Below are 7,909 nucleotides of genomic sequence, written 5' to 3'. Positions count from 1 at the left end.
GAGAGGAAAAAAAGAGGAAATAGATTTGCTTAATGTAGTCATATGCTGAGAAAGATATCCATATTAAAAAGTACCTAAGAACCATAGGTGAGGAACCATATCCTTTATGGTTGCTTTTCATACCCTAACATTAAGTTTCACAAATAGCACAAGCCTGGGAAAAGCGTTTTCCAGTGCAAAAGAGGAAGAGACTCCCTTAAAGCATTCTGGGATCAAGAAATACTTGTTGCCTAATTTGGTGGACATCTAGCCTGGATCCTTTTCCATCCTGGACAGTAGTCACAACTAAAACTGTTGGCCAGCTCACACCTCTTTGTCCAATATATTTTCAGTTAAATTTCCCACTGGCACAAACGAAGCCACATTGCTTTTGGAATGGCTGTGATGAAATTTAATGAACAGTCCAAGGGCCTGTCACATTGGCTGTGGGCTTTCCTTGGCTGACATGAATCAGCTCACCTTCCCTTCTGCAGTCAGCAGCAGTATTTAATCCCAGGGAACAGGTGTGTTACCTGGAAATCTGGCATTCTCCCTGTTTACAGAACAGAGACTGTCCTCTAGAGAGGTGAATTATAGTGTTTTCCAAGAGAAAGACTTGCACAAGGACTAAGACTTACACAATGTGGATATGTAAGTGCTTGAAAACGCGCCGAGGTCCACGTTAGAACAGAAGCCAGGTGATTGATGTATTGCTGAAATCTGTGCTATTTCTCATTTCAGCGGTGCTTCTGGTAAGCGACACAGCACCGGCTTTTAAAGATTCAAAAACGTAGGGAGCGCTGGGCTGCGCAGGGCGGAGGTGCGCCGGTCGGGACAGAGATGCGCGGGGCGGGGCGGGGCGGAGCCGCGCGGTCCGGATGGAGCTGCACGAGGTGCCCGGGCGGAGCTGCGCGGTCAGGACGGAGCTCCGCGGTCCGGATGGAGCTCCGCGGTCAGGACGGAGCTCCGCCGTCAGGACGGAGCTCCGCGGGGTGCCCGGGCGGAGCCGCGCGGCCCGGGCGCGGCGCAGGCGCAGGGAGCTCGGTGGCCGCCAGGCGGCGCGGTGGCGCCGCGGCGCCGTGAGGGGAGCGCTGAGGGCGCCGCGGGACGCGGGCCCGGGACGCGGGGCCGGGCGCTGGGAACGGCCCGTGCTCGGCTCCGGGGGCGGGACACGCCCGTGTCTGCTCCGTCCCTGGGTGTCGGGATTTAGGCACGTGCTATCGCGGACGGGCGAAGTCGTGCCCGACAGTGCGCGGCTCCAGAGGGCTTCCCCGCTTCCCTCCCTCGCCGGGCAGGAAGGGGAGGCAGGAGGGACCAGAAGGGACAGCGGAGGAAATCAGCTCCTTCTCCTTCTCCTTCTCCTTCTCCTTCTCCTTCTCCTTCTCCTTCTCCTTCTCCTTCTCCTTCTCCTTCTCCTTCTCCTTCTCCTTTTCTTCTTCTCCTTCTCCTTTTCTCCTTTTCTCCTTCTCCTTCTTCTCCTCCTTCTCCTTCTCCTTCTCCTTCTCCTTCTCCTTCTCCTTCTCCTTCTCCTTCTCCTTCTCCTTCTCCTTCTCCTTCTCCTTTTCTCCTTCTCCTTCTTCTCCTCCTTCTCCTCCTTCTCCTTTTCTCCTTTTCTCCTTCTCCATCTCCTCCTTCTCCTTCTCCTTTTCTCCTTCTCCTTCTCCTTTTCTCCTTCTCCTTCTTCTCCTCCTTCTCCTTCTCCTTTTCTCCTTCTCCATCTCCTCCTTCTCCTTCTCCTTTTCTCCTTCTTCTCCTCCTTCTCCTTCTTCTTTTCTCCTTTTCTCCTTCTCCTCCTTCTCCTTTTCTCCTTCTCCTCCTCCTTTTCTCCTTCTCCTCCTCCTTTTCTCCTTCTCCTCCTCCTCTGCACAAAGTAATACAACCATTGCTGCTCTGGAAGCTGTTGAGATACCTAACTGCTTTCAGGTCTTCAACAAAAAGGAAAATAAATCTGTGAAAAGAAATGTTTAATCTTTTAATCTCTCCTATTTTTTGCTTGCAAAATCTAAATTTTAAAAATACAAATGACTGAGATTTCTAATGTGAATAAAGGATTGATGTGATTTAGACTTTATTATACTCTTTTAAAAATAATGATTAAATTTTACTGCATCTGTAAGTCATGTGGAATAAAGGGGCTTTTAAAGGAAGTTCAGTGTCCCGTGCCCTGACTCTCAGCCAGTGGCAGACCACCTTATCACATATTCTGTCATTATTGCTATCATCAGTCAAAGTTTATCAGCCATGAACCAGAAAGAGAAAAATCTGTAATTTGACCGTAAAACCTGCTGAGGTGGAAAATATTTGCTGAACTGTCATATAATGCATGGGTTGAGAAAATGGATGTTATTAGTGTACTGGGTTACCAAAGGTGTCATGTGAAATGCTGTACTCCTGGCTACTCTTACAAATCAAGACAACCCATATTGTTTCACTGTTTAGAACAGGAAAAGGTGAAATACAACATGCCATTCATTGTTGGGATGAGCCATCTGAACACGGAGAGTCTGCACTCTTTCGGGGAATAAGCAGGCCCTGTGCAAACACACCTTGCTGCTTTTCACCTGAGTAAGGGCTGTAAATTAATCCTGTTAGATGGGACTCAGGTGGAGAGAGGTACAAGTTCCCCTCCACCTTTCCATCTTCTCCTGCCTGAAGGGACAACAGGCCTTGTCTGTGACCTCTTGGTGTTCATTTTGAAGGAAACATGTATTAGGATTTTTTGTTTGATATGTAAGTCAGGTCTAGTGGCTTGAGTTCACCACAGCTCATGTCTTGATGTAAGGATGTTTTTTTGTGCATCTGTCTTCTGGAACTGAAAATTTTTCATCACAAGGTGCAGTAGTGGGGCACAGGGTCAAAGCTGACAATTTCCTCTTGAAATGAGGGGGGTGATATAATTTCTAAACTTGCCTGATTTTCATATCCAGCTTTTGTGCACAACTCCTCCATTCTGACAGCAGCTGGGAGCAGCACTTGAGGTTTCTTTTCCCAGCACTGGTCAGCATCTCCTCAGCATCAGCATCTCCTCTGGTTTCCCAGTGGAAGGGCTGTTACATCAACAGTAGCTGACAGCACTAATCTGCATTACGTGGGATTAAACAGGCACAGTAATTAACTTGCATAAGCGCTTTAGTAACTTTCAGCCTTTGAATTGCAGCCTGTCCTGTATATGTGGGGTAGGGCCTCTGTAGGCTGGGCACTGCATGGGGGAAGTTGGGGAGAAGCAAAGAAAGATGAAATTTCAGCTGGAAACAGCAGGAAAGAGGAAGCACACAGGGTCACAATGAAATAGCTGTTGTCCTTTTTTCAGGAGTCAGGTTCATACAGGTGTTGAAAAAGCAGGATGGGCACTGGCATCCACAGCTCTCACTGAGCCCACACAACTGTGGAAGAAATGTCTCTATTTCAAGTCCTCTGCTGGGTTATTCCTATGTGAGAAGCGAAGCTGTACCTAGGAATTTATTCCTTCAGTTTCAGAGTTGTTGCTCATCAGGAATCATACATTTAACTAATTATTACTGCTATGTTTGGGAGATTCAGTTCAAATGTGCAACCCTAAACTGAACCAAAATATAGATATGTCCACAATCTCCACTGTCCTTGAGTGCTGGATTCTGGTCAGTGGCCAAATGTCTGTTGACTTTAAGGCATCCATCCCAAGAAGCACTACAGAAATAAGTTCAAAGCAATGTGCCTTTTCTCTTCACTCTTAAATATATCTGATGCAGCCAATTCAGATCTGCTTTGAATCAGAGGAACAGCAGGGAAGGCTGAAATACACTGGCCTGTAGCAACTTATCCTTCTTTGAAAACATATGGTGCCAGGGGAAAGGTCTCAAAGTCAGCAGGAAGAGACTTCATTTTCCCACTATACAGTGTCTTGTGTGGAGCTTGTTTTACTTTCACATGAGACAAAAGTGAGGAGTCACCAGCAGGTCAGATGAAAGTTCTACACCTTGAGGAAAAAGGGTTGATCCAGTCTGACTCCAAGACCATGTGGGTTTCTTGTTTGTTTGACTTGCAGACTCAGGGTCCTCCTGCAAACCTCACAGGAATGTGTTCTCAAGACCTTTTTGCCTTTTGGGTGTGTTGTCTTCAGACATTTCAGAGCAAAGCACTGCAAATTTCCTCATCACCCAAATAGTCCCATAGCAGTGCAGATGCCTTAGGAACTATTGAGAAATGTGCACTGCTGAAGTAAACAGAACCCTTAGGTATGATGGACCTCAGAGCAGTGTCACAAACCCTGTGGGCATGAAGCACATCAGGGAGGCATTCAGTCTTGGAAACCTGTAGTGACCTCGGGAGAAGTTCCTGCCAAGGAATAATCAGCTCAAGAGGATTCCGCTTACAGGTGCTGATGGTGCAAGAATTTGCCTGAAGCATGTGAAAGCAAATACAAAAAATAGTGAAGAAAACTGTCCTCAATCCTTTTAACCAGCTAACAGTAGGTCTGGCCCAGAAGTCTAGACAGTGTCTAGATGTCAGGACAGTGGTTTGGCAAACAGGGAACAGGTTGGCAAAGGACTAACCATTTGTAAGAAACAAATCAGAGTTCATTAACTGATGATTGCCTTGGGATTGGGAACGGACCCTCATCCTCTGTGCCTGGGTTAAATTCTATGACACAGCATGATTACTGCTTCCCAGATATATACAGCTGCACAGGGCTGGAAGGATCCCAAATCCTGCTGGCACTCACTGGCAGGAAGGGCTGTGCCACAGCTGGTTCCCGCATGGCACCTGGAACCAGTCTGTACAAACACTGGTGTAAAAACTAGAAGAGAAAAAACGTATTTTAGTGGCTGAATTTGCTTGTCTCAAAATCCAGTGCTGAAATCCTGACCCTCACTGCAGGGTGAGCAGCCTTACCTGGAGTATCTTGAGAAGCTCATTCCTGTCTGAAGAAAACCACTCATGGGTGTGAAATGCTCTGATTCTTATCTCAGTCTGAGCATGCTGTCAGTGGAGGTAAAACTAATGGTACTTGGATCTTCTTTTCTGAGTGCTGAAATTTACTTTCATAGAAGGGAGAGCTCCTAGATTCCTCTTTTAGACAATAAATTTTGTTTTAAAATCTGGTATAAACTCCATATATGCTCTGTTCTACAAGAGATGGAAAAATTAAGTGGACACATTATTTATATTAGTAAAATAAAATAGTACAAGAAAATGATCCCCACTTAAAAGAACAAAACCAAAAGTATGAAAGCAATAACATGAAATTGCTTTGAAGTTCAACTAATTGTTTTATGACTGGAATACTAAACCTCATGTCTTGTTTCTACAAGAATCTCTTCACCTGATTTTGTTTGATGATAGCCTGGCACTCAACCTTTGGGAAAAAAACCTAACTGGTTTGGATACCTGCATGGAAATTACCAGTTCTAAAACTGTTTATTACACTATCTGTCTTAAGTTCTTCGTGGTGGCAGCTGAATAATAATGATGACCTGCTTTATATTTATATGGCATTATTACAGATTTTGCTGACATATGTGATGTATCCTTTTCAGTTTTGGAAGGATATTTTAATGTTGCTCGACTGTATCACTGTTTGCTATCTAGGATTTCACAGTGCAGGATGGTAAGAGCTAGAAAATATAGAGAAGAGCATGAAATTGATCCTTTCCCTGTGAAATTGCTAATCACATGCCATTACAGTTTTTACACAGTTCATCAAAAGCATCTGATATTACTTCCAATGAAGATTCATATTGCAGGACCCCTGTGACCCTTTCTGATAGAAATACAACTTCTTTGCTTAAGACAGAGTGGTATTTGTGGGAGGATGTCCTTTTAGCTGTGTGCTGAGATTAAAGGCACTGCTCAAAGGCCATCCTGGGTACCATCTTGGGTTTTCTGCTTCATTCACAATTCCTGTTCAGCCTGCTGCCACTCCTGACCCACCTACGCAAGGGGAGGGCTGCTCTGCCCTGTGGTGGTTCAGAGTCAGGCACAGGTTGTCCTGTCTCACAAAGTCCTCCAGACTGCCCTTGCCACGGTGCTGCCCCACTGGAGTCACCTGCTGCTCCCAGTCAGAGGGTGGAGTGGGAGAGGAGCTGAGCCAGGCACTGACATCAGTGGGAAGTGGTCTCAGTGGGCTCTGGAGCCTGATTGGCTTTACTTAATCTGGGAGAAGGCAAAACCAGCTGTCATTGGGCAGTGCAGAGGGACAGCTGTGCTTTTAATCACTCACATTAAAACATGTATGAAAATTAATTGCAGCATAGTGTACAACTGGCCCCAGCTGTGGTTCCTGGGCTCCGCTGTGGCCACCTGCTGGCTTGTCCCCTCTCCAGCCCTGGGTTTGATTCCTTCTCTGTTTTAAGCTATACCCTTGATTGCACATGAAAACTGCACTCTTGGCCACTGTCCAGAGTTGTAACCTTGTTGCCAGAATTTATTAAAAAGCCCCAGCCGGCCCTTGGTATCACTTAATCTTTTCTCTGATCAGGAACAGTACAGAGGTGCCTTTGTAATGCACCAGCGCTGTTTGATGTAATGCCAGTGCTGCTATGGGCTTTCATTATTACTTGGGATAACTTTCAATTAAATTTTCAACAGAAAAAAATAGCTTTCTATTATGTGTTCACTAGCAATATATTGGAATTTATCAGGTATTGAAATAAACAGTATTGTTTAAAAACAGTCTGAGCTTAGGTAAAACATGATTTCTCTACAGCAGTCAGCTACATCTCCTATTTCAATAATTTCTGAACATTTGAAATGCAAAGAATTAGAACATAATTCCCAGCTCCAGTTAATGTTTGAAAAGGTATGTATCGCCATCCTAATTTTGGATTAGGGGATTGCAGCAAATGAGCTACAATGGATGGGAGATACAAAAAGTTAATCAATGAGTAAATAAGTAGTTCTACATGCATGTGTGTAAAAAATGACAGAACCTTCTGTAGCTGATTATCACTCCTAATAGCTCTTAGAAATTTTGAATGATACTTTTCATATCTTGAGTTCTCTTAATTCTCTCTTGAAGCACTTAAGTCTAATTTACTGGAGTATAGAGCAGTCTGAGGGCTGTGATTGCTCTACAATAGCTCAATCAAATTAATACTGAAGGCAAGGTTCTTCTTTTAAAGTGTGCATTAGTTCCATCAACACTCTCATCATCAGTCCCAGGCTTGTTCCATTTTTTTACATGAAGTGCATATCTGGATTCTCAAAACTAGTGCACTTAGTACAACAATATTGGTGACATTAAATTGAACATTTAAAAATTTAAATATGCACAGAATTCACCTGGATTTCTGTTTTGCTCACATACCTCAAACATTTCCTGATTTATCAGTAATTTCAAACATATCTTTGCAACAGAAGAAATAGGCATGAAGAACTGGAAAAAGGATCTGACAGAGGTTATCTGATTTTAAGTTTGAAGAATACATAGCCAGAGTCTGACTTCACAGCTGAAACCCATGTGTATTAGGTGACCTGATGCCATGATTTCAGCTGCTTTCAGATGATTCCCCTCCACCAAGCAAGTGAATGAGGACTGAACAAATGAGTTCAGTGTGACTGATTTGTGGCTTTAATTACATGTGGTGTAAGGTAATGACAGTCTTGGGCTGTGACAGCAGGGTGCTGGTATTCCCACTGCTCACCTGCTGCTCATGCCTCTCCCCAGGGAGGAAACTCCATTTTGTTTATTCCCTGAGCTGAATCATTCCAGAAATCTGGCTGGGAAGGCAGGCACAGCCAGAGGAGCTGGAGGAGCTGAGAGGGGTGAGCAGAGCTGAGGGCACAGCAGCTGAGCGGGGTCTCTCAGCAGCTCTGCACGCTGGAGGAGAAGCTTGGGGGAGCTGAGCCCAGATGTGGGCCAGGAATGCTGCAAGGAAGCTGAGGAGCAACGTCATGGATTTCAGCAGGACACGAGAGCCACCCCTGGATCTGCAGCCACCTCAGCTCCAGA

At 45.1% G+C, this 7,909-nt stretch overlaps 1 long non-coding RNA gene across 2 annotated transcripts; it reads right to left on the bottom strand.

Moving 5' to 3' along the window:
• Nucleotides 1–3,468: 3,468 nt before the first annotated feature.
• On the bottom strand, nt 3,469–7,664 carry LOC135278986 (uncharacterized). 2 transcript variants are annotated; one of them, XR_010346354.1, is made up of 4 exons: nt 7,265–7,664; nt 4,852–5,085; nt 4,512–4,756; nt 3,469–4,356 (listed from the first exon to the last, which is right to left on the bottom strand). It is a non-coding gene; the product is annotated as an uncharacterized LOC135278986 (long non-coding RNA). The 2 variants fall into 2 exon arrangements; XR_010346353.1 differs by having other exon boundaries at nt 3,469–4,756.
• Between the last annotated feature and the right edge of the window lie 245 nt (nt 7,665–7,909).

Source organism: Passer domesticus, chromosome 11 (genome assembly GCF_036417665.1).
Source record: "Passer domesticus isolate bPasDom1 chromosome 11, bPasDom1.hap1, whole genome shotgun sequence".
NCBI classification, from domain to species: Eukaryota; Metazoa; Chordata; class Aves; order Passeriformes; family Passeridae; genus Passer; species Passer domesticus.
The sequence above is the reverse complement of the archived record's forward strand: the minus strand, read 5'-3'. Positions and strand labels throughout refer to the sequence as shown.